We start from the raw sequence: 24,293 nt of genomic DNA, 5'->3' as shown, positions 1-24,293 counted from the left end.
AGTTAAGGTCAGGCGGTTGCTTCCTGTCAAGGTCAGCAAAGGTGGAATGCCAGGATGTAGGATGCAGGCCTGTTTTGCTTGCTACACAGTTGTTAATAAAGTACTCATGCTAATTCTAAGATATTGCCTCTTCGAGTTCTTGTTCCACTACATGGATTTATCACAGTTTGGTGTGTGTAAAGTGTTTAAAGAAGTTTTACTTACATGTACTTACCTTTACAGCCTTCCTTCCTTCAGGTCTCGGGAGTCCCTCATCTCACCAGCACGGAAAGCAGAATGGCCGCGAGCTGTCAAAAATTGTAGCATTCAGCTTTCTGTTCTGGGGAGATCTCTAAATCATCCTGAGAGGAAGGAATTAACCTGGAGTGCAGATTATCAGTGTTTGACAAGCTTCAAACAGCTGTGAAATGCTGATATTTCATTTGTCAAAAGGTCTTGACAGATGAAATATCAATCTGTGACGTCACCTGTTGCCGGGTGGCCCTTAATTGGCCTGCTGAGTCCGCTGGGCAGGCTCAACAAGGTCAATCAAGTCAAAATCGTGTGGGTTGGCTAGAACTCGATGGAGGCGGGACTACAATCCCGAAAGTTGTAGTCCCACCTCCTACCCGCCTCCTCAATGAAAATCCAGCCCATAGTTTGTTGAAGGCAACTTTATTCCTTTCTCAGTCCATTTAATGTTGGCCGGCGGATGTCAAGGCAGAGCACAGCTTGTACAGGAAACTCTTTGTTATCCGGCATCGATGGGACCGTCGTGTTGCCGGTTGATCAAAAATTCCGGATGACGGAGAGGGTTATCTACCGAGGCTATTTTTAACAAAGAAAAATTAAAAAATCAAGAAATGTGCAGTATACAGTAATTAGGTACTCACCTACAGAATGTTGTGTTAAATGGACGGTGGAAGATGCTTGATTAAGTACAGTACTGCCAGTTGAGGGTAATGCAATGCAATGACTACCAGCAGCGTGGGAGACACACAGTACCCCTGTAAAATGGTGGATCAGAAGAGGCTACCGGCAGCGCGGGAGAGTCAGACTCCTGTTATTGAGGTGTTCCGACTTCCGACAGCGCCAAGAAGCCGAGTAGTGGCAGTTTGGAGAACTACCCCCACTGACTAACTCGGCCACCGCGGGAGACTCAGACTCGGACTCGGCAACATTACTGGTTATTGAGGTGTTGTTTTCGGAGTGAGAATTTTGCCGGTTAATAGAGATTTCTGGATATTTAGGTGCCGTTTAAACAAGAGTTTCCTGTAATTGATGTTCAATAACTTCCTCACTGAAGCGTTCAATAAGTATAATCACTGCAAGATAACTGGAATGCAAGCGGCAGTGGGAAAATACCCCAGTATGAACTGCTAATTTAGATACATTTGTTTAATCTCAACTGTGTTCAGCCCCGACAAGAACATCTTCTAATGTCTGCATTGTCTCCGGGGAAATGGCAGTGGGAGTACACACACAGCTTAGCAAAGCATGAAACGAAAGCTAAGAAATGGTGAATATATAGTGTGCACATGTGTTAGCAAATGAGTATGTAAGCACATAAAAGGAACTGAAGGTCGCTCTTACATTTTTTTTTGAGACACACAAAAAGAAGCGTTTTATATCTGGCTTATGTGTAAATGCTGTCAAAAGTCTTTACAACTGTAAAAGCCTTTATCTTGGCACAATATCCACAAATAATTACATTCATCCTGGAGATCAAATGTTTGCTGTAACAATCAAACAGATCACTGTGTTGTGCAGAATCCAAATGGCTGTCAAGAACTACAGCAACAACAGATCCTTGAAGTTCCACAATATTTTCAGATCCGAGGAGTTGAATGCTTCAACATTCAACCTTGAGATACTGGATCAGTCAGTCGTGGTTTCGAGATGACTGTTCTTGTTTGGATTGAATGCGGAAGACATGGGGGTCTTGGTTTTGCTGGGGCCGCCCATTTGGTTCTGTGTCTCCCTTCTTCTCATGAAGGCACTGGCTCTTAGCGACAGGACAGGCATCCTCTGCTACCTTGAACTGTACGTGTTGGGAGGTCATCTGACTGTGGAGCCTGATCCTCTTCCCTACCTGGCGTCCGCACGCATTCACTTCCAGCAGGGGTGAATGCAGAGCAAACCGGGAGCGGCATCTTCGGCTGGGCTCACCCTTGCTGAGTTAGGGCTGCCGTGCCACAGCCAATTTTAGTGGCTTGACTGCCAACCCCGAGCGGAGACCAGCTATTCATTGGCTATAACAACAGAAAACGCTGGAAAAACTCAGCAGGCCAGGGCAGCATCCGTGGAGAGAGAAACAGAGTCAACGTTTCAGGTCGATGACCCTTTGTCAGAACTGAGAAAAAAAGCAGGAAATTAAACAGATTAAAGAGCAAGTTTGGGGGCTGGGAAATGGGGGAGGGGATGAAAGAACAAAAGGGAAGGTCAGTGATAGGATAGAAAGCAGGAGAGATAAAGAGACTGTTATAAATCTCATCTTCAAGAAACTACTCGTGAAATAACGCTGGACGGCCAGCTGGTGGCGCCGTCCAAGGAGTATAAATACTCGGGCGTGGGCCCAGCTTTCCAGGGACATTTTGTAAGACAAGGAACTAGTGAAGTACAACTAGACCTCCATGTTCTGAAACAAGTTGATTAAAGCCTTGCTTTATACTCAAACCAAGTGCGTAGTGAGTTTTATTACGTCAGAGACATGAAGAGATATTGAACGCCAGAGGAGATGGTGATGGGACAGGTAAAGGAACAAAGGATGGCTCAAGATGAAATGTGAATTGGCTAAGTTCACTGAGCCATCAGGAGATCACAATCATTCTTGGGCCTTTGATGGGAAAACGCAAGACTCCTGCAGGCTCGTCGAGGCAGCTAAGTGATGCCAGCCGTTTGTGAAATTCAGCAAACTGGTCAGACCGAATCTGCCGCCATCATACTTTAACAAGAAACAACAAAAGAAGAAGTGAGGCTGTTGAACAATATAAAATAACTGTACAGAAGCTTCATAACGGCGCCCGAGAAATCATCCACAAAAGGCCATTTCACAGATGATGTGCTCTCACTGTAGAGGTCGTGCTGGCCTGGAGGGCAGCAATAATAATTTCAGATGTACATTCACCCTCTTTTTCCTCCCTCCCTCCCTCCTCCTCCACCCCACCCCCACCCACCAACCCCGCCTACACAGGAGAAATGACACACACACCATAAAATAAGCCTAGCTGGACAGTGCAAAAGGGCTCGGCAAGAAGCCAAGAGGCATTTCCTTGACTTAAAGATTTTTTTAAACGTGAAGCTGTGCTGCAGTGTCTAGGCATGGCAAGGCTGTGGACGGAGGATGACAAAGGCTCAAAATAATCCTAACCTCAGCAGAGAAGATTCTTGCACATCCGAGAGGTCTTTATGGTACTCCCCACCCATCCACAGTTTGGAAGAGGTTATGGTACTCTACCCAGTGTTTGAAGAAGGTTATGGTACTCTACCCAGGGTTTGGAGGCTCTGGTACTCTCCCCAGAGTTTGGAGATGGTTAAGGTACTGTACCCAGACTTTGGAGATGGATAGGTTATTGTACCCAGAGTTTGGAGGTTATAGTCCTGTACCCAGAGTTTGGAGGTTATAGTCCTGTACCCAGAGTTTGGAGGTTACAGTCCTGTACCCAGAGTTTGGAGGTTACAGTCCTGTACCCAGAGTTTGGAGGTTACAGTCCTGTACCCAGAGTTTGGAGGTTATAGTCCTGTACCCAGAGTTTGGAGATGGTTATAGTCCTGTACCCAGAGTTTGGAGATGATTATAGTCCTGTACCCAGAGTTTGGAGATGGTTATAGTCCTGTACCCAGAGTTTGGAGATGGTTATAGTCCTGTACCCAGAGTTTGGAGATGGTTATAGTCCTGTACCCAGAGTTTGGAGGTTATAGTCCTGTACCCAGAGTTTGGGGATGGTTAGGGTACTGTACCCAGAGTTTGGAGATGGTTTTAGTCCTGTACCCAGAGTTTGGAGGTTATAGTCCTGTACCCAGAGTTTGGGGATGGTTAGGGTACTGTACCCAGAGTTTGGAGGTTATAGTCCTGTACCCAGAGTTTGGAGATGGTTAGGGTACTGTACCCAGAGTTTGGAGATGGTTATAGTCCTGTACCCAGAGTTTGGAGATGGTTAAGGTACTGCACCCAGAGTTTGGAGATGGTTATAGTCCTGTACCCAGAGTTTGGAGGTTGTGGTGCTGTACCCAGAGTTTGGAGGTTATAGTCCTGTACCCAGAGTTTGGAGGTTACAGTCCTGTACCCAGAGTTTGGAGGTTACAGTCCTGTACCCAGAGTTTGGAGGTTACAGTCCTGTACCCAGAGTTTGGAGGTTATAGTCCTGTACCCAGAGTTTGGAGATGGTTATAGTCCTGTACCCAGAGTTTGGAGATGATTATAGTCCTGTACCCAGAGTTTGGAGATGGTTATAGTCCTGTACCCAGAGTTTGGAGATGGTTATAGTCCTGTACCCAGAGTTTGGAGATGGTTATAGTCCTGTACCCAGAGTTTGGAGGTTATAGTCCTGTACCCAGAGTTTGGGGATGGTTAGGGTACTGTACCCAGAGTTTGGAGATGGTTTTAGTCCTGTACCCAGAGTTTGGAGGTTATAGTCCTGTACCCAGAGTTTGGGGATGGTTAGGGTACTGTACCCAGAGTTTGGAGGTTATAGTCCTGTACCCAGAGTTTGGAGATGGTTAGGGTACTGTACCCAGAGTTTGGAGATGGTTATAGTCCTGTACCCAGAGTTTGGAGATGGTTAAGGTACTGCACCCAGAGTTTGGAGATGGTTATAGTCCTGTACCCAGAGTTTGGAGGTTGTGGTGCTGTACCCAGAGTTTGGAGGTTATAGTCCTGTACCCAGAGTTTGGAGGTTATAGTCCTGTACCCAGAGTTTGGAGGTTATAGTCCTGTACCCAGAGTTTGGAGATGGTTATAGTCCTGTACCCAGAGTTTGGAGGTTGTGGTGCTGTACCCAGAGTTTGGAGGTTATAGTCCTGTACCCAGAGTTTGGAGGTTATAGTCCTGTACCCAGAGTTTGGAGGTTATAGTCCTGTACCCAAAGTTTGGAGGTTGTGGTGCTGTACCCAGAGTTTGGAGGTTATGGTCCTGTACCCAGAGTTTGAAGGTTATAGTCCTGTACCCAGAGTTTGGAGGTTATAGACCTGTACCCAGAGTTTGGAGGTTGTGGTGCTGTACCCAGAGTTTGGAGGTTGTGGTGCTGTACCCAGAGTTTGGAGGTTATAGTCCTGTACCCAGAGTTTGGAGGTTATAGTCCTGTACCCAGAGTTTGGAGGTTATAGTCCTGTACCCAGAGTTTGGAGGTTATAGTCCTGTACCCAGAGTTTGGAGGTTATAGTCCTGTACCCAGAGTTTGGAGGTTATAGTCCTGTACCCAGAGTTTGGAGGTTATAGTCCTGTACCCAGAGTTTGGAGGTTATAGTCCTGTACCCAGAGTTTGGAGGTTATAGTCCTGTACCCAGAGTTTGGAGGTTATAGTCCTGTACCCAGAGTTTGGAGGTTATAGTCCTGTACCCAGAGTTTGGAGGTTATAGTCCTGTACCCAGAGTTTGGAGGTTATAGTCCTGTACCCAGAGTTTGGAGGTTATAGTCCTGTACCCAGAGTTTGGAGGTTATAGTCCTGTACCCAGAGTTTGGAGGTTATAGTCCTGTACCCAGAGTTTGGAGGTTACAGTCCTGTGCCCAGAGTTTGGAGGTTACAGTCCTGTACTCAGAGTTTGGAGGTTGTGGTGCTGTACTGTTCGGAGATGGTTATGGTACTGTACCTATGCAGAGTTTGCATGGGGTGCAGAATGCTGATAGCTGAAACAAGGAAATATTCTGTTACTGCTATTCTCTTTCTGACGCTGGCTACAATTTTATTCTATTATCAGCTCCGAGTTTGACAGAGAGACAATGTGCATAGAAAATGAATTAATAGTTAACTGAAACATGCTCACTTTAATTGAATCTAACCACTCCCCACCCAACCCCTGACTGAATTTGCCACCATACTAACTTAGAAATCCAGTTGCCAATACGTGAATCAATCATAAACTGGTAGACCCAATCCATAATGGTCAACTGATCGGAGATGCACAGCACTGCTGTTTCTGGGTGTTTGTGGACCATCAGAAGCATCAGCAAACACTGGGTAAATGGACCCATTTGGGAGCAGGTCACTGCTGATAGAGATAGGTCTACTTGTTTGGATACTGGTTGGAGTGGAAAGTGCATATATGGTGATACACAAGCTGTCACAATTGTGTGAGACAGGCTGAATGGACCAGAGGGTCTTTCCCTGTCGGTCATTGTTTTTATGTTCATAAAGCACAATGCAGACACTGTACACCATACAGGAAACTCTTTTTTATCCGGCACCGATGGGACCGGCGTGGTGCCGGTTTATCAAAAAGTCCGGATTACAGAGAGGTATAGTAAAAGGTACGAGAGCCCCGTACACGGCCACAGATCCAGGCGTCCCTGTTGCATGGCAACAGGTGCAGGAACCCCAGCCACAGACTAAGCATCTCTGTTGCACAGCAACAGGTGCAGGAACCCCGGTTACACGGCCACAGATCCAGGAACGGCCACTAATATGAAGTAAAACTTACCTGAACCTACTCCTGAATTTTGCCGGTTAACAGAGATTTCCGGTTATTTAGGTGCCGCTAAATCGAGTTTCCTGTATTGAGAATGTGCCAAGAGGCACATTTAGGTGTTCCACGGTGCCCCGTCATAATTTGAAACCTTTCTGCATTTAGAAGGTGAATTTCTTTTCGCTACACACTCTTCGTGGTGACAGTATGGACTTGTGTGAGATCACTTGTGAACAAAGGGGCTTCACTCAGCAAGGTGCAATATTTTCTCACGGCAATTAGCTTTAATCACCCAATGCTGTGAGACAAATGCGTTAATCTGCTGAAATTCTCTTTTAATAATTCGGATCCAGTGAATTGATATTCATTGAAGGTGCACTGCACCAGCAGAAACTGAGCGCACTTCGGTCTGAGTTGCAATGTTCAACAAAAGAGGTCCATTTACCTTCGGTCACTTTGGCTGCATGCAGAGACAGCAGCCGTCTATCTGACAATCAAAGGGAAGACGCAAGGGAAGCTTGGAGTGGAAAATGACACTCATTCATCCCATCAATCCCATTCCTTCCACGGTCCATAGAGAGCGGCCTCAATCGTGAACTTCCCTACTCTCCACCCAGGATCTCTATCCCTTCTTCCCAACTCCTGTTGGATGCAAAACAGATCTATTGACGACCGGGTAATTCCTCAGAGCTGCACCTGCTCTGGCCGGTGTCACTTTGCTGGGCGCGCAACTTAAACAAGGGCCTAGAAATTCGGTGGGCTGCGCCACCAGTTAGCGCCCAGAGGGCACTTAGTGGGTTTAGCGCCACTGGCCACACCTCCCGCGAAATTTAGCGGGGTGCTAATGGCGGCACTAGCCGTTAGCGCTGCGCCGCCACTGATTACATCATCGGTGTGCGCAGCGCCCCGCTACCGCCCCGATCGCGAAATTTGGTAGCGTCCCCTGCTGTAACGCCGGTCGCAATTTGCGACCGGTTCAGGGGGGCCTACCTGCGGCGGTAGAGGCGCTGAGGTGCGGGGCGGCCATTTTTTTTACTGGCCGCCTGCCAGCACCTCCGTGCGCAGCCGTCCCCGGCCTCCTGAGCCCACCTTCCCCCCCCCCCCGCGTTGTGCCGGCTGTCTCCCAAGGGGAGGAAGGCCTGCAGTACCACGGCACTGCGGCACGTTGTGCTGCGAACTTCAGTTGCAGCGCCCCAAGACGGATGTGGGGCGCCTCGAGTAGCACCGCGCTTCCATTTGGGGAGCTCAAACTGAGTTTCCGGTGGGCGCTCGCGACTCCTTCCGGGGCAGTACTTCTGGCGCCCTGGTGAGACTGGCGCCCCGTTTTCTAGGCCAAGGTTTCTACCGCACTTCTAGTGAAGTAACGCCGTTGGAGAGGGAGCAGCTCCAAGGAACGTCCCGACCAATATTTTCTCTATAATTTGAGACACCCACTGTGCATCTGCAGAGGCTCATTTTGTCCCTCTCTGCATGGGCGAGGGGAACATGAACATGTTAACAGACAAACTGAAGGCTAAGAAAAGAGCGTCTGTCCATCAGTGCTCCTGTTGTCCTGGGGAGGCAAAACAAGCCAAGATTTAAAAAAAAACTGCCCAACCCATGATAAAACTCTGGGAAAATGCCTCCCTATCTTTTGTAAGACAGTTCAGCGATGATTCACACGGTTAATTCCAGAGATGAGGGGTTTGACTTATGAAGAAAGGTTGAGCAGGCTGGGCCTATACTCATTGGAATTTAGAAGAATGAGAGGTGATCTTATTGAAACATATAAGATACTGAGGGGGCTCGACAAGGTAGATGCAGAGAGGACGTTTCCCCTCGTGGGGAAATCTAGAACTCGGGGGCATAGTTTCAGAATAAAGGGTCGCTCTTTTAGAACCAAAATAAGGAGGAATTTCTTCTCTCAGAGGGTCGTAAATCTGTGGAATTCTCTGCCCCAGAGAGCCGTGGAGGCTGGGTCATTAAATACATTTAAAGTGGAGATAGACAGATTTTTGCAAGATAAGGGAGTGAAGGGTTATGGGGAGCGGGCAGGGAAGTGGCTTTGAGCCCAAGATCAGCCATGATCTCATTGAATGGCGGAGCAGGCTCGAGGGGCCAAGTGGCCTATGCCTGCTCCTATTTCTTATGTTCTTATGTACAGCCAAGCACCTATGATACAAGTGCGCTTGCCTCGTGATGTATGTCCTTCACCCACAGGAATTTAAGTCCCTTCATAAACGACGGTAGCGTACACATATACATCCAATGTTCCTAATCTGTGACTCCTTCTAATCAAATCAAAGCAACCCAGCCCAACACACATCACCTTGCATTCATGATTTAATTAACAGCTAAACTCTAATCTAACGCTGTTTATTTTGATACAAGGCACAGGATTATGCAACGCACTGCACTGATTCTTTTTTAAGGTTGCTAAAATCATTGAGAAATGTTAAGAAATATTCTCGAAAGTCGCAGTCACACACTTCATATAAAAAAATCGAAAGGAAACACGCTAGAATTCGGAAATTGAGACAGGAAAAGGGGAATCGAGGGATATGGAGATCGGGCGGGAAGGTGGAGTTGAGGTCGAAGATCAGCTGTGATCTCATTGAATGGTGGAGCAGGCTCGAGGGGCCGAATGGCCTACTCCTGCTCCTATTTCTTATGTTCTTAAAATGCTGGAAATATACAGCAGGGCAGTCGGCATTTGGAAAAAGATAGACGGGGTCAACGTTCCAGGTGTCGACCATTCATCAAACTGAAACATTCACCTAAATAACAACAGAAAATGCTGGAAAAACTCAGCAGGCCAGGCAACATCCGTGGAGAGAGAAATAGAGTCAATGTTTCAGGTCAAAACCCTTCGTCAGGACTGAAAAAACACAGGAAATGAAACAGATTGAAAGGCCGGTTTGGGGGGCTGGGAAATGGGGATGAAAGAATAAAAAAGAGAAGTGAAGAGACATTAAGAGGTATTCAAAACCAGACGAGATGGTGATAGGACTAGTAAAGAGACAAAAGACGGCTCTAGATTAGGTGTGAAATGCGCTGGCAGAATGAGAGACAGCTGCCATGTGGGAGAGAGAAAAAGGGGGACGGGCACAAAACAAAGGTGTGGATAAAAAAAATATATAAAAATGTAATAGGGGCCGAGGTTATGATCTGAAATTGTTGAGCTCGATATTGAGTCCGGAAGGCTGTAAAGTGCCTAATCAGAAGATGAGAAACATTCACCTGTCAGTTCATCCTGCAGATGCCGACTACTCCGTGCTTTATTTCCAGCATTTTGCGAGTTTATGGCAGACACTTTGTGGTGTTTAATGCAAAGTAGCATCGGATATTGGGACACATTAGCAGTGACAGGTTATTGCATTCTCAGAAAATATTACTCTAATTTTATTGCCAATGAGGCCATCTTGCCTCAACTAATTAACTTAAAGTTTATATTTGCATGGATAAAATTCATGGTTATTAGGCTGTAATGTAGATTGCTAAACAACTCCCTCGGGCTGTGCCCTTCTTCCTGCCACCCCCACCACCCCCCTACCCCGCCAAGCCTAAAATGAGCAAGGAATCATCATCATCTGTAATTTTGTATTAACTGGGCCAGGGACACAGTCGTAAGAACGCTATTTATGAAATAAAAGTTGTTCTCAGGTTGTTTTCAAAAACTGTATTCATTTCCCGTCTCCGATGGCCCCGGGAAGGTGCTGTTGAGGCTTCCCAAAAAATCTAGGCCGACATTCCCAGTGCAGGCGCTGTATAAATGCACCTTTTTCTTTCTTTCTCGTCTCCTTCAACCGCTGCAGTCAACAACAACTTGCGTTTCTATAGCGACTTCAACGTCGTAAAACATCCCAAGGCGCTTCACAGGAAGCGCTGCCAGGCAAAGCTCGACACCGAACCACATAAGGGAGGTACAGGAAACTCTTTGGTATCCGGCACCGATGGGACCGGCGTGTTGCCGGTTGATTAAAAATTCCGGATGACGGAGAGGGTTATCTACCGAGGCTATTTTTAACAAACAATAATTTAAAAAATCAAGAAATGTGCAGTATAATTGGGTACTCACCTACAGAATGTTGTGTTAAAGAGACTACCAGCAGCGCGGGAGAGTCAGACTCCTTTTACAGGGGGTACAGGAAATTTTGGTTTATCCGGAGGTTAAAAGTCCGGAAAGCTCTATCTACCGGCAAAATTCAGGAGCCATTTCCTATAAGTGTTTTTACTTCTCGTTGCTTTTTTTTTTTTCCAGTCAGGCTCTGCAAGGTCTGTAGCTAAGCAACAGCTTCAGCTAGAGGCGCTTTTAAGCTGCAGCCGACTGTTTTGAAGCTGTTGCTAAGCAACAGGGTTTGTTGATTCACACGGAGCTGAAAATCTCCGTATGTTTCAACATTAGCGCTGGTTTGTCCGGCAGTTTTGATGGGGCGGCAACAGCTCGGTCCCGTCGGTGCCGGATATCACAAAGTTTCCTGTATTGAGGTGTTCGGACTTCCGACAGCGCCAAGAAGCCGAGCAGTGGCAGTTTGGAGAACTACCCCCCGGGGACTAACTAAGCCGCCGCGGGAGACTCGGACTCGGCAACATTTCCGGTTATTGAGGTTTTGTTTTCAGAGTATGAATTTTGCCGGTTAATATAGAGAATTCTGGATATTTAGGTGTCGTTTAAATGAGAGTTTCCTGTACTAGGACAGGTGCCCTAAAGCTTGGTCAATGAGGGTAGGCTTTCAGGAGGGGCGCGGGGGTGAAACTGATCAGCGCCAGTACGGGCTGATAGCGAATCCACAGCCTGTTCCGATTTCCTTTCCCAGTGGTCTTCGATCAGAAGATCGGGCGCGGTGTAAAAGGGGCTGCTGATTCGCGATCAGCCACTGACGTACATCAGTCTCACCCCGCCATGCCCACCCCTCACCTCTTCCACCTTGCTCACCTGTCTACCAAAGTGCAGACTGAAACAACTTGGCGGATTTGACAAACAAGGGCCGTGACTGAAACCGCAGGTTGGGGGGGAACCCACCCGGGGGGGAACCCACCCCTTCCCTGAAATTAGCCCGCGGCATACAAATCGATAAGCACGTGTAATGTGTTTGTCTGAGATTTTTTTCTCCGCTCTATTTTAGCTAAAGCTCTAACCTGTATTTTAACTGGGTTAGCACCTCTGGTAAAATAGCGGAGCGAGCAATTCCACGTTAATGCTTTAAGCGTTTACACTCTAATAGCCCATGGAATTATTGCAGGGCCGCCACGTTTTAACCAGCCGGCAGTGGTTCACAGTTGAAATGATTTATACACAACACATCAACTCAATGTCCTGTTGAGCATGTGACTCGCAGCCGTGCGTTATTCAGCTCAGCTCCCCTGTTGTAGCGGTTTTAGATCTAAACCCGAAACGGCAAAAATCCCAGCCTTCATTCAGATCAATCCATATTAAGACAAAGCGATCAGACCCAACACCAGAATATGCTCTTAATCTCCTCCTGTTACCGACTGGCCATCCCAGGCTCCAGTCCACAGCATAATATATTAAAAAAAGACTTGCATTTCTATAGCGCCTTTCACGACCACCGGACGTCTCAAAGCCAATGAAGTACTTTTGAAGTGGAGTCACTGCTGTAATGTGGGAAATGTGGCAGCCAATTTGCGCACAGCAAGCTCCCACAAACAGCAATGTGCTAATGACCAGACAATCTGTTTTGGTGATGTTGGTTGAGGGATAAATATTGGCCCAGGACACCGGGGAGAACTCCCCCTGCTCTTCTTCAAAATAGTGCCATGGGATCTTTGACGTCCACCTGAGAGAGCAGCTCTTTGAAGCTGTCAAACACTGACAATCTGTACTACAAGTTAGTTCCTTCCTCTCAGGATGATTTAGAGATCTCTCCGGAACAGAAAGCTGAACGCTGCAATTTTTGACAGATCGCGGCCATTCTGCTTTCTGTGCCGGTGAGATGAGGGACTCCCGAGACCTGAAGGAAGGAAGGCTGTAAAGGTAAGTAAAACTTCTTTAAACACTTTACACACACCAAACACACTTACCTCTGCACTCATGCACCCATCACTCACCTGAACGCCAGAAATCTCGAACCCTCCAAGCCCTTCAGCCCGACGGCCCGCCTCGCTAACTTGGCGTGGTTTGGAGCTGTCGGGAATCCCACACTTCAAGAATGAAAATAGGGATTAGGCTAAAAACTGCCTATTAACTACCTGTTAACAGGCAGTTAATTGGCACTAATCCCCTTCCCGCCTTGGGGAGGTGGGTCCCAGTGCGGGTCGGGTATCCGCCTCCTTTGAAACTGGCATGGCGGCGGGTTGGGGGCGGGATGGGTTCGTGCCCCCCCGATTTCGGGATTTTAACCCCCCACACGCCTCCAACCCTGCCTCCACGCCCCAATGAAAATCCTGCCCGATGTATCTACTTTGAAGTGCAGTGACCAACGTTTGGGCGGGCGGTCCCTGCGCGGCCCATTCAAATGTTTTTGCACATGGGCGGTTTCTCCCATGTAAAAGCCGGTGAACGGTCTGCGCGGGACCTCCAGACCGCAGCGCGGCCGCGCAGCTCAGCGGGAACGTTGGCAGCGACCTAGGCCGACAACTGCGACAGGCATTTTTTGCGCATAGCAAGATCCCACCAACGCCAGCGAGGTGAACGGCCGGTCAATCAGCTATTCTGCCAATGGACGGACGTTGCCCAAGGTAACCGGAAGAAATCCTCGCTCTTTGTTGAACGTCACCGTGTACCTTTAACGCCTGCTCCCCCCCCCCCCCAAAAAAGCATCGGAACCGGCAGACAGCGCCTCGGTTTAATGTCAGTAACATCCTTCGGTGCTGGCGCCAAAGGTCCTCGCTAAGGCGCGTGGCCGCGCACCGATCGCGGGGTCCCGCGCAGGCCGCTCACCAGCTCGTGCCACTGGAAGGGAGACCGTGCGCGCGTGGCAAATTTAAAAAGGGACCACGCGCAGAGAAAGAAAATCAAGGCGGGGTGGAAAACACTGACTGGCGCTAGAGTGCAACCGTGATTACCAGGCCCAAACTCCTGTCATGGGTCTGAAACCCACAAGCCTCTCTGACCAGCTCAGCCAAGTTGACGAATAATCGCTGGGCTCCCATTTAGGATTACGTTTGTTTGCAGGACTCACGGTATTTTGATTCTGCACACATTTTTTTCCGATCAGTATCTGAATGCTGATTCTGGGGCTGTGGGAACTGCAGATTTAAAAACACACACACACACACACAACAGAGAAGCAAGAGATAAGGAAGCAACATAGGACTATTTGAAAGTCTATCATTTGGTTTACGAGATGTGAATGCTGATGTAATTCTTACCCTAACTTTAGCATCCCGATATATAATCTGATAAAGACTTCTTCAATTTGCAGATTGAATTTAACGCCCACCCATGACATGAAATATAATGAAATAAGTTCAGTTTTTCCGTGTCACTTCCACTACTGGTGCTGGGAGATAAACACTTCATTGCCTTGATAATAAAGTTTCAGCGTTAGCCAGGGGTTTTCGACAATAAGCTCTCTTCTAACAGGCTTCTGTATTTTTTTTTAGTATTCCCATCCATCAAGACGACAGGAGGCTTCTCAGCAGGCAATTACTGATTGCTTGATTTTTTAAAAAGCGGTGGAGGTGAAGAGAAGGTTGGCGAGTGGGTCAGCAGCACAGCAGGTGCGTGTCTTTTGCAAGTGCGGTGAAGTTCAAGTGGCCAAGTCCCATTGAACTTTCCAACACCAAAAGACGCAAGAACCGGTTATCTGGGGAGCAGCGTTAACTTCCCCCCCCCCCCCCGCCTCCATCTCATTCGAGAATGCATGAATCCTGTTAGAGGAGTTATTTGAAAAATTAAATGGCATCACTTTAAGACAAGAGCCTCACGAATCCTGAGATGGCAGTTCACAGAAGCCCTTGTACCTGCCTGCCACTGTGCACGGTAGCACAGCAAATATGGACGGCGCAACAAAGTCACAAGTGTCGGTTCTGAAGGTTTGGCTCAAGTTGGAGACCATGCATGCATCCTTAATGTACTTCCCCCCACTTTGGCAATGTACAGCCAGGCAGTGACAGCCTGCTCATCATCCCTGGCGTGTTGGGGTCAATTACTAGCTGGGCTATAGCGCTGCAGACTGTGGTAATGGCTCCCAGTCCGACCGCTTCCTCAGAGGAAAAGGGGACTTGCTTAGGAATATTTTTTTTTGTTGCCAATAAACTTTGAAACGTGAGTGACATTTCTGTATATAATATTTTTTTTAAAAACCTGTTCATTCTCTAACCCTCTCCAGCAGTGTTACTCGGAGCACAGGACAATCACAAGGTCAAACAATATGGGCAAAGCTTAAGACATTACAAATTATGCCAAGCAATTAAATTGTAGGTTCATTTCTTTTAATTCATGCACGCTTTGATTTAACAGTGATTATTTAGTAACTTTTGATCATCTTACCAAAAGACAATTAGCATTTAATAAAATGGAATAAATTGATATTGAAATTACACTATGTCAATGTTAGTGCACGTTCATCAGCATTCACATCTCCCCCCACCAGATAATAGATCGTCAAGTACTGTTATGTTGCCTTTTTATCACGGTTGCCTTTCTTATAAATGTTTCAGTTCTCAGTTAAAGGAATTGCATTATTTTAAATAAGTTACAGCTTCTATTAAATGGCAGATAAAGGAGTGGCAGAGACATGTGGGGGAAAAATTCGGTGTTGCCCCCTTTGGGGGCGCTAACATCGCCGGGTTAGCGCCCCGAAAAAATTAGCATCCCCTCCGCCTGAAATTCAGTTGTAGCGCCCCAAGCGGGAGACGGGGCGCTACTGGAAGCGCTCCACCGCCTTCTGGGGGCGCTGCAACTGAATATCCCGCCGCTACATGCAACAGCGCCACGCGCGTCAGCACGTAGCGCCGCGTCATTGCAGGCCTCCCGTCCCTGATTAAAGGGGGAGGGGCCTAGCGCGGCACGCGCACCGGGGTCCTGCTGGACCAACGGGGAGCGATCACGGCCGGTACCCCCTGCCCCACCGGAAAAAAAAAAGCAAAAGGGAGCAGGTGCCGGCAGTCGGCCAAAAAAATGGCCGCCCCCATACCTGCCCGTTAAGTAGTGCCGCCGCGGCTGCAAAAACACCCCCCTGACCCTGTCAGACTTATCGTCCGGCGATAGGTCAGAGGGCGCGACCCAAGTTTGCTGCCGGGGTGCTGCACATGGCGATGACGTCATCGCAGGCGGCGCAGTGCCGCGGGGCGCAACCGGCTGCCGCCGCCGCTTAATTTCACAGGAGTTGTTAGCGGCGTCGGGCCCAGGTGCTAGGGGCTTTGCTCCCCGTGAGGTGCAAATCAACCCAATATTTCCATCAAAGAAACAAAGACTTGCATTTCTATAGCGCCTTTCATGACCACCGGATGACTCAAAGTGCCTTACAGCCAATGAAGTAGTTTTTTTTGAAGTGTAGTCACTGTTGTAATGTGGGAAACATGGCAGCCAATTTGCGCACAGCAAGGTCCCACAAACAGCAATGTGATGATGACCAGATAACCTGTTTTAGTGGTGTTGGTTGAGGGATGAATATTGGCCCCAGGTCACAACTCCCCTGCTCTTCTTCAAAGTAGTGGCCGTGGAATCTTTTACGTCCACCCGAGAGACCAGACGGGGCCTCGGTTTAACGTCTCATCTGAAAGGCGGCACCTCCGACAGTGCAGTGCTCCCTCAGCACTGCACTGGAGTGACAGCCTAGCTTTATGTGCTCAAGTCCCTGGAGTGAGACTTGAACCCACAACCTTCTGACTCAGGTGAGAGAGTGCTGCCCACTGAGCCATGGCTGACACTAAAAGTGACACGTGAAGCATTTGTAAACCAATATTCCGCTAGTCTACTTTCAAAGCACAAGATGTTCAAAGTGTGCAGTTGTTGTGGTTTTTAAATGAATTGAGAGATGGCCACTGCAGCATCTCTCAGAGGGTGGTGAATCTTTGGAATTCTGAAGGTAAGCATGCAGGTGCAGCAGGCGGTTAAGAAGGCAAATGTTATGTTGGCCTTCGTAGCGAGAGGGTTTGAGTACAGGAACAAAGATGTCTTGCTGCAGTTGTACAGGGCCTTGGTGAGACCACACCTTGAGTATTGTGTGCAGTTTTGGTCGCCTTATCTGAGGAAGGATGTTCTTGCCATGGAGGGAGTGCAGCGAAGATTCACCAGGCTGATACTTGGGATGGCAGGAATGACGTATGAGGAGAGATTGGGTCGATTGGGCTTGTACTTGCTGGAGTTTAGAAGAATGAGAGGGGATCTCATTGAAACTTATAAAATTCTGACAGGACTGGACAGACTAGATGCAGGAAGGATGTTCCCGATGGTCGGGGAGTCCAGAACCAGGGGTCACAGTCTAAGGATAAGGGGCAAGCCATTTAGGACAGAAATGAGGAGGAATTTCTTCACCCAGAGAGTGGTGAACCTGTGGAATTCTCTACCACAGAAGGCAGTAGAGGCCAATTCATTAAATATATTCAAGAAGGAGTTGGATATATTTCTTAAGGCTAAAGGGATCAAGGGGTATGGGGAGAAAGCAGGGACAGGGTACTGAATTTGGATGATCAGCCATGATCTTATTGAATGGTGGAACAGGCTCGAGGGGCCAATTGGCCTACTCCTGCTCCTGTTTCTTATGTTCTTATACTCCATCCCCCTTGCAATAAAGGCCAACATTCCATTTGCCTTCCTAATTACTTGCTGTACCTGCATGCTAACTTTTTGCGTTTCATGTACAAGGGCACCCAGATCCTTCTGTACCGCAGCATTCCGTAATCTTTCTCCATTTAAATAATATTTTGATTTTCTATTCTTCCTTCCAACCTAACAACGGCTGCCATGAGTTCGACTTGCCCTTGCACATTTAGGGTTTTAAGGGTTTTTTTTGCGTGGGCCAGTTGCTGAACGTGCGAGCTGGTAACTGCGCAGCGAGGGGAAACCGGGGGCATCTGGGGCCTGAGTGAACAGGGCAAAGCAACGGTGGATCTCCTTAACCAATCAGATTGAAGGATTGAGAAATGAACAGCGCAAGGACCGAGAAGGAAGTGTAAGTTAGAGAGGGTGAATACAATGTCAAATCAGGTACAGAAAGAGAAATGGAGAGGGAAAGAAAGATTGGATTAAGAGAGAGGAAAATTGGGACAAAAAAGATAATTTTTTTTACAATTTTGGACTTTTAAAATTGCCAACATCAATTAATATCGGAAGGAATGAGACTCCACACTTGTAAAAGCTAATTTTCAGTGCCGTGGAGGTTGATTGGCAGTAATTAACTCTGACCACGTTGCTAAAAGGGTACTTAGATTTGAATTGACAAGACTTAACTTTCTGTGGCGAGTTTAGTTCGTATCTACCGCGCAAATACAGCGACCTCACTCAAAAGGGAATTAATTTAATTCAATTCAATTTTATTTGTCATATATGCAGCAAACGTGTGTACTGCACAATGAAATGTTGATTTTTACGAGTCCTCCCAACATTGGCATAAATATGGCATAGCAATGATAAAAATACTAATAGAAATACAGTAATAATAAATAAAACAGTAATAAATAATAATAAATAATTCATTCATGAGTCTTATGGCCTGGGGGGTAGAAGCTGTTTCGAAACCTGCTGGTACGAGACTGTATGCTTCGGTATCTCTTACCGGACGGGAGCAGGGCGAAGAGGTTGTGGCTGGAATTAGATGAATACTTGAAGGGGAAAAATTTGCAGGGCTATGGGGGAAGAGCAGGGGCGAGTGGGACTAATTGGATAGCTCTTTCAAAGAGCCGGCACAGGCACGATGGTCCGAATGGCCTCCTTCTGTGCTGTCTGATTCTAACAATCCATTTTCAGTGAATAGGACAAAGCCTGGCAGGACTAGAATAGCCAAGGTGCCCAGCACATTAACACATTGGCACAGGTGCAAGATAGGAAGAACCAAGTATTGGTGATGGAGTGAGTTGGGCATGATGAATTTTCAGCTGTCAAATGCTCCTGGACAAAATTATCATTTATTGTATTTGTTAGGTTTGAACATGTCTTAAGAGTGATGAACCCACTAATGGAGGTGTCGGGGTTAAGATTAAGATAACTTGAGGTCATCCAAAACTCGGCTGCCCGTGTCCAAACTCGCACCAAGTCCCGTTCGCCCATCACCCCCTGTGCTCGCTGACCTACATTGGCTCCTAGTTAAGCAGCGCCTCGATTTCAGAATTCTCATCCTTGTTTTCAAATCCCTCCATGGCCTCGCCCCTCTCTATCTCTGTAATCTCCTCCAGCCCCACAACCCCCCCCGAGATATCTGCGCTCCTCTAATTCTGCCCTCTTGAGCATCCCTGATTATAATCGCTCAACCTTTGGTGGCCGTGCCTTCTGTTGCCTGGGCCCTAAGCTCTGGAATTCCCTGCCTAAACCTCTCCGCCTCTCTACCTCTCTTTCCTCCTTTAAGACGCTCCTTAAAACCTACCTCTTTGACCAAGCATTTGGTCACCTGCCCTAATTTATCCTTATGTGGCTCGGTGTCAAATTATTTGTCTTAAAATATTCTTGTGCAGCGCCTTTGGACGTTTTACTACGTTAAAGGCACTATATAAATACAAGTTGTTGTTGTTGTTGATTAAGAACATAAGAAATAGGAGCAGGAGTGGGCCATACGTCCCTGTTCCACCATTCAATAAGATCATGGCTGATCTTTTACATCAACTCCACTTTCTCGCCCTATCGCCATATCCCTTGATTCCCTTAGTTACCAAAAAATCTATCGATCTCCATCTTGAATACACTCAACAACTCGGCATCCACAACCCTCTGGGCTAGAGAATTCCAATGATTCACAATCCTCTGAGTGAAGAAATTTCTCCTCATCTCAGTCCTAAATGGCCGACCCCTTATCCTGAGTCTATGCCTCCTGGTTGAAGGCTCTTCCCTCCCTTCCGTCAACCTAATTTCATAGTTTGGTTAAACTCGCGTCTCGTGAAAATAATAACATAAGAAACAGGAGCAGGAGTCGGCCATTCGGCCCCTCGAGCCTGCTCCGCCATTCTATAAGATCTTGGCTGATCCAATCTTGGCCTCAACTCCACTTTCCCGCTCTCTCCCCACACCCCTCGACTCCCCTGTAGTTCAAATGTCTGTCAATCTCCGCCTTGAATATATTCACTGACTCCGCCTCCACAGCTCTCTGGGGTAGAGAATTCCAAAGGTTCACCACCCTCAGTGAAGAAATTCCTCCTCATCTCCGTCTTAAATGGGTGACCCACTTATTCTGAGACTATGCCCCCAAGTTCTAGATACCCCCACGAGGGGAAACATCCTCTCAGCATCCACCCTGTCAATCCCCCTCAGAATCTTATATGTTTCAATAAGATCACCTCTCATTCTTCTAAACTCCAATGAGTATAGGCCCAACCTGCTCAACCTTTCGTCATACGTCAACCCCTTCATCTCAGGAATCAACATCGTGAACCTTCTCTGCACTGCCTCCAATGCAAGTATATCCTTCCTTAAATATGGAGACCAAAACTGTACGCAGTACTCCAGGTGCAGTCTCACCAGCGGCCTGTAAAGTTGCATCAAAACTTCCCTACTTTTATACTCCATCCCCCTTGCAATAAAGGCCAACATTCCATTAGCCTTCCTAATTACTTGCTGTGCCTGCATGCTAACCTTTTGTGTTTCATATAAAAGCAGGGAAGTCTTGCTACAACTGTACAGGGCATTGGTGAGACCACACCTGGAGTACTGCGTACAGTTTTGGTCCCCTTATTTAAGGAAGGATATAATTGCATTGGAGGCAGTTCAGAGAAGGTTCACTAGGTTGATTCCTGAGATGAGAGGGTTGACTTATGAGGAAAGGTTGAGCAGGTTGGGCCTATACTCACTGGAGTTTAGAAGAATGAGAGGTGATCTTATTGAAACATATAAGATTCTGAGGAGGCTTGACAGGGTGGATGCTCGAGGGGCCGAATGGCCTACTCCTGCTCCTATTTCTTATGTTCTTATGTTAGATGCCCTGCTACTGCAAATAACTGGCCAATATATTAAATATTGCTGTCCACAGCGAAGAAGTACGGAGACTGCCAACTAGATGAATTGTAAGTGGTTGAAAGAAAAACCAGTGCCAGGAAGGAATGCTCCTTTAAGCATCATGGGGGTACCAAGACCTACCTGCCAACTTGTTAAAGTTCAATGTAGCTCAGGTGGCACATCTGCCCGCGACTTGTAACGCATTCACTCTTGTGACACAATCTGGAAAGTAATCTCTTCATCTCTCCTGCCTTCTATCCTATCACCGACCTTCCCTTTTGTTCTTTCATCCCCTCCCCCTTTTCCCAGCCCCTAAACTTGCTTTAAAATCTGTTCCCTTTCCTGCTTTTTTTCCCAGTTCTGACGAAGGGTCATCGACCTGAAACGTTGACTCCGTTTCTCTCTCCACAGATGCTGCCCTGGGCTGCTGAGTTTTTCCAGCATTTTCTGTTGTTATATCTGGAAAGTGAGCTGTGCAATAGTGACCTGCGAGCACTTAACAGGTGTGTACGAAATCTCTGTGTCCCCTACTTTAATGGCGGCGTTAGCCCATTTAAAATGAGCAGTCAGCATCTGTTAAAATAGCGGACAGGTGAATTTGGTGCGTGTCCCTTTAGTGTTTGCCACAGTGTAATTTAAAGGCTCATATCTTTTGTAATTCTGGTTTCAGATTGTTTTTAGAATGCATTGGAACACGTCAGAACACACCTAAATGCACAGACAGATAAAACTTCAGACAAAAAAGTATTTTTAGTTCAACCTTGGCTAAAATCCCACAGCTCAAGAGGCAGTACCGCCCCCTGCCCTGAATTTTGAACAATGCTCCTTGTTCTTTTATTTATTGCTAGAGATAACGAGGATGTTCAAAAAGAGAGGGTGACGTGACCGTGCGGCAAAATCCTATTTTCCGATGACCGCCTGTCAACTGATCAACAACATCCCTCAAAATAAAACCATCCCAGGTTCCACGGCCACAGCCATTTGTGTTTTACTTAGAGCAGTAAACAGAACCAGCTGTGTCCCGTGTTCCTTACGCAGACCCAGTCTCCTACGATCTGAAACCTGTGCCCTTAATCTATCCCCCATGTGCAGTGTGACATGAATCAACTGAGCGGCCTGCGGGTGGCGCTGTCCAGGGAGAGTATAAATACTCGGGCACGGGCCCAGCTTGCGCAGGACATTCTTAACAGGAACTAGTGAAGGACACAACTAGACCGTCATGTAAAACAGTTGATTAAAGCTTTGTTTAATGCTTAGGCCAAGTGCCTAATAGTTTTCTTACGTCACAGTGTATAGGATAGACTAGAAATGCATGTTGTCGCTGTTGCTGAGTATCCAGGATTAACAATTACCCCCTAATTGCAGAATATTACGCGAGATGAGCATTCGCCCATCTCTTCCGACATTACATTGAAAGATTGAGTACAGGCTAAAACTACTTAATCAGATGTCTTTACAGGTTAAAGATTATACAAAAGTCAAATGATGCAGCAAGATACTGAATCAGCACAATACTTACAAACAAAAAGAACTAGAATCGGGACCATCAAGGCGCTAAAATGCTCCATTTCAGAATGCATTTCTTGCACAGCTGGATAAGCAATCGCCCGCTCGGCTGCAGGAGTTTTTCATCGACCTTTACCATGCGACGCTGGGCATGTATGGCGCGAATTTCCAGTTCACCCGCAGAGTTTGGTTCTCTGCTGGAACTGAAGACTGCGGGGGAGTTCGGTAGTTTCGAGTCCTCTGCAGTCAGAGTTGACAACATTTAATACTTAAAGACACAACGGCACTGACATAGGAAAATTACTAGGCACTTGGTCTGAGTATTAAACAAGGCTTTAATCAACTGTTTCACAACATGGAGGTCCAGTTGTCCTTCACTAGTTCCTGTTTACAAAATGTCCTGAGCAAGCTGGGCCCATGCCCGAGTATTTGTACTCTCCCTGGACAGCGCCACCAGCAGGCTGCCCAGTATTATTTCATAAGTCATTTCTACATGAATGGCAAGATTCATGTCAGGCACAAACTGTTGCTCAGAGTGCCTTTGAGCAGTCATATCGTTTTCTATGACCTGTTACTGCCTTGATCATATGCCATTTAATTAGCACCTAAACAAAGCTTGGACATGTCCTGACTAATTCCCAGATCACTCAATCTGTTTAGCCCCACGGACTGGTCTCACTGCCTTCATTTAGAAATTGGGTGACGAAAAACACTCTGGCAATTTGAAAACTTTTCAGATAAAAGAGAGAAATCTGGCTATTTCGGTCACCGATTTTTTTTTTAAGCGAGCAATTATGAGCAATCTTCAACTCAGAGCGCGATACACTTCTGTCTTTCTGGGGCCTGAACGCAAATCGAGTGGCGCATAAACGCCGGCGCGGACTGGTTGGGCGAACGGCCTGTCGCTGTACTGCACGCCGCTCCCGCTAAACCGCGCCGGCTGCGCAAGCGGCCCGCAGGTCCCGGGCGGGCCGCTCGCCGGCTTCTTGCATGGAGGAAACCGCGTATGCGCGAACATCGAAAATTTGAATGGACCGCGCAGCCGGTCAAAGGGGCCGCGCACAAAGCCAAAAAGAAGTGGAGGGAACATTGGTGCTGTCTACTCTGTGTAAGTTTGCAGGGCTTGATAGGGTGGATGCTGGGAGAATGTTTCCCTTGGCTGGGGAGTCTAGAACCAGGGTCCACAGCCTCAGGATAAAGGGTAGGCCATTCAGGACTGAGTGTGTGAAGAAATTTCTTCTCATAGAGGGTGGTGAATACAGAAGGTAAGTACTGTAGAAAATATAGGGACAGAGTGATCTCCTGGACGAGTTTCGATTGCCTGGATGGGTCGGAGAGGAATTTCCCAGATTTTGTCTCCCAAATTGGCCATTGGTTTTTTTTAAATCTGGTTTTTCGCCTCTCCCGGGAGATCACATGGGTTCGGGTGGGATGGAGAGTGATAGTAGATTTGAGGTTAGGATCAGATCAGCCATGATCTTGTTGAATGGTGGAGCAGGCTCAAGGGGCCGATTGGCCTGCTCCTGCTCCTGCTCCTATTTCTTATGTTCTTATATGTAATCTTTGGAATTCTCTACCCCAGAGGGCTGTGGAGGCTCAGTCATTGGGTATATTCAAAACAGAGGTCGATAGATTTCTGACTAGTAAGGGCATCAATGGATATGGCGATAGGGCCGATGAATGGAGTTGAGGCAGAAGATCAGCCATGATCTCATTGAATGGCGGAGCAGGCTCGAAGGGCCGAATGGCCGACTCCTGCTCCTATTTCTTATGTTCTTGTGACCAGGTCACAAGCATTGAAACACAGCTGCGCAACGCAAATCACAAATCAAATCTATTTTCTACTTGAGGCTTTTCTCCAAAAATAATTCAATTTAATGCATGTCCTATTGAGAGTTTCATTAACCCCCCCTACTGCAACAGCTGATGGGGGAAATGGATCTCAACTACAGCTGGCTGGCTCTCTTCAAAGCAGCATTCAACATTGCTGAGGGAGCGTTACATGGCTTCAAAATCAAGAGGAAAAACCACAAATTATTTCCATAGCATCAAAGTTTGTGGTGCAGACAATTCAGCCCCGATTTTAACTCCAGGTGGATTCCCCGCTCAGGCCCGAGTTAAAATCACAGGCGGGTCTCAATGATGTCATCGGGCCGCAATA

General features: G+C 47.2%; 1 protein-coding gene and 1 long non-coding RNA gene across 3 annotated transcripts in view; one reads left to right on the top strand and one right to left on the bottom strand.

The window, feature by feature from the left end:
- The window catches only part of LOC147097912 (netrin receptor UNC5D-like), a 743,147-nt gene that overhangs the window by 643,217 nt on the left and 75,637 nt on the right, over positions 1-24,293 (bottom strand). The window lies entirely within an intron of this gene.
- LOC147097913 (uncharacterized) overlaps positions 1-24,293 on the top strand; it is a 118,688-nt gene that overhangs the window by 89,684 nt on the left and 4,711 nt on the right. Inside the window, exon 2 of the long non-coding RNA XR_015074232.1 lies at positions 21,038-21,129. This is a non-coding gene — a long non-coding RNA (uncharacterized LOC147097913). The remainder of the gene's footprint in view (positions 1-21,037; positions 21,130-24,293) is intronic.

Source organism: Somniosus microcephalus, chromosome 30 (assembly GCF_052327205.1).
Source record: "Somniosus microcephalus isolate GS21.2 chromosome 30, FLI_Smic_1.0, whole genome shotgun sequence".
Lineage (NCBI taxonomy): Eukaryota > Metazoa > Chordata > Chondrichthyes > Squaliformes > Somniosidae > Somniosus > Somniosus microcephalus.
The sequence above is the reverse complement of the archived record's forward strand: the minus strand, read 5'-3'. Positions and strand labels throughout refer to the sequence as shown.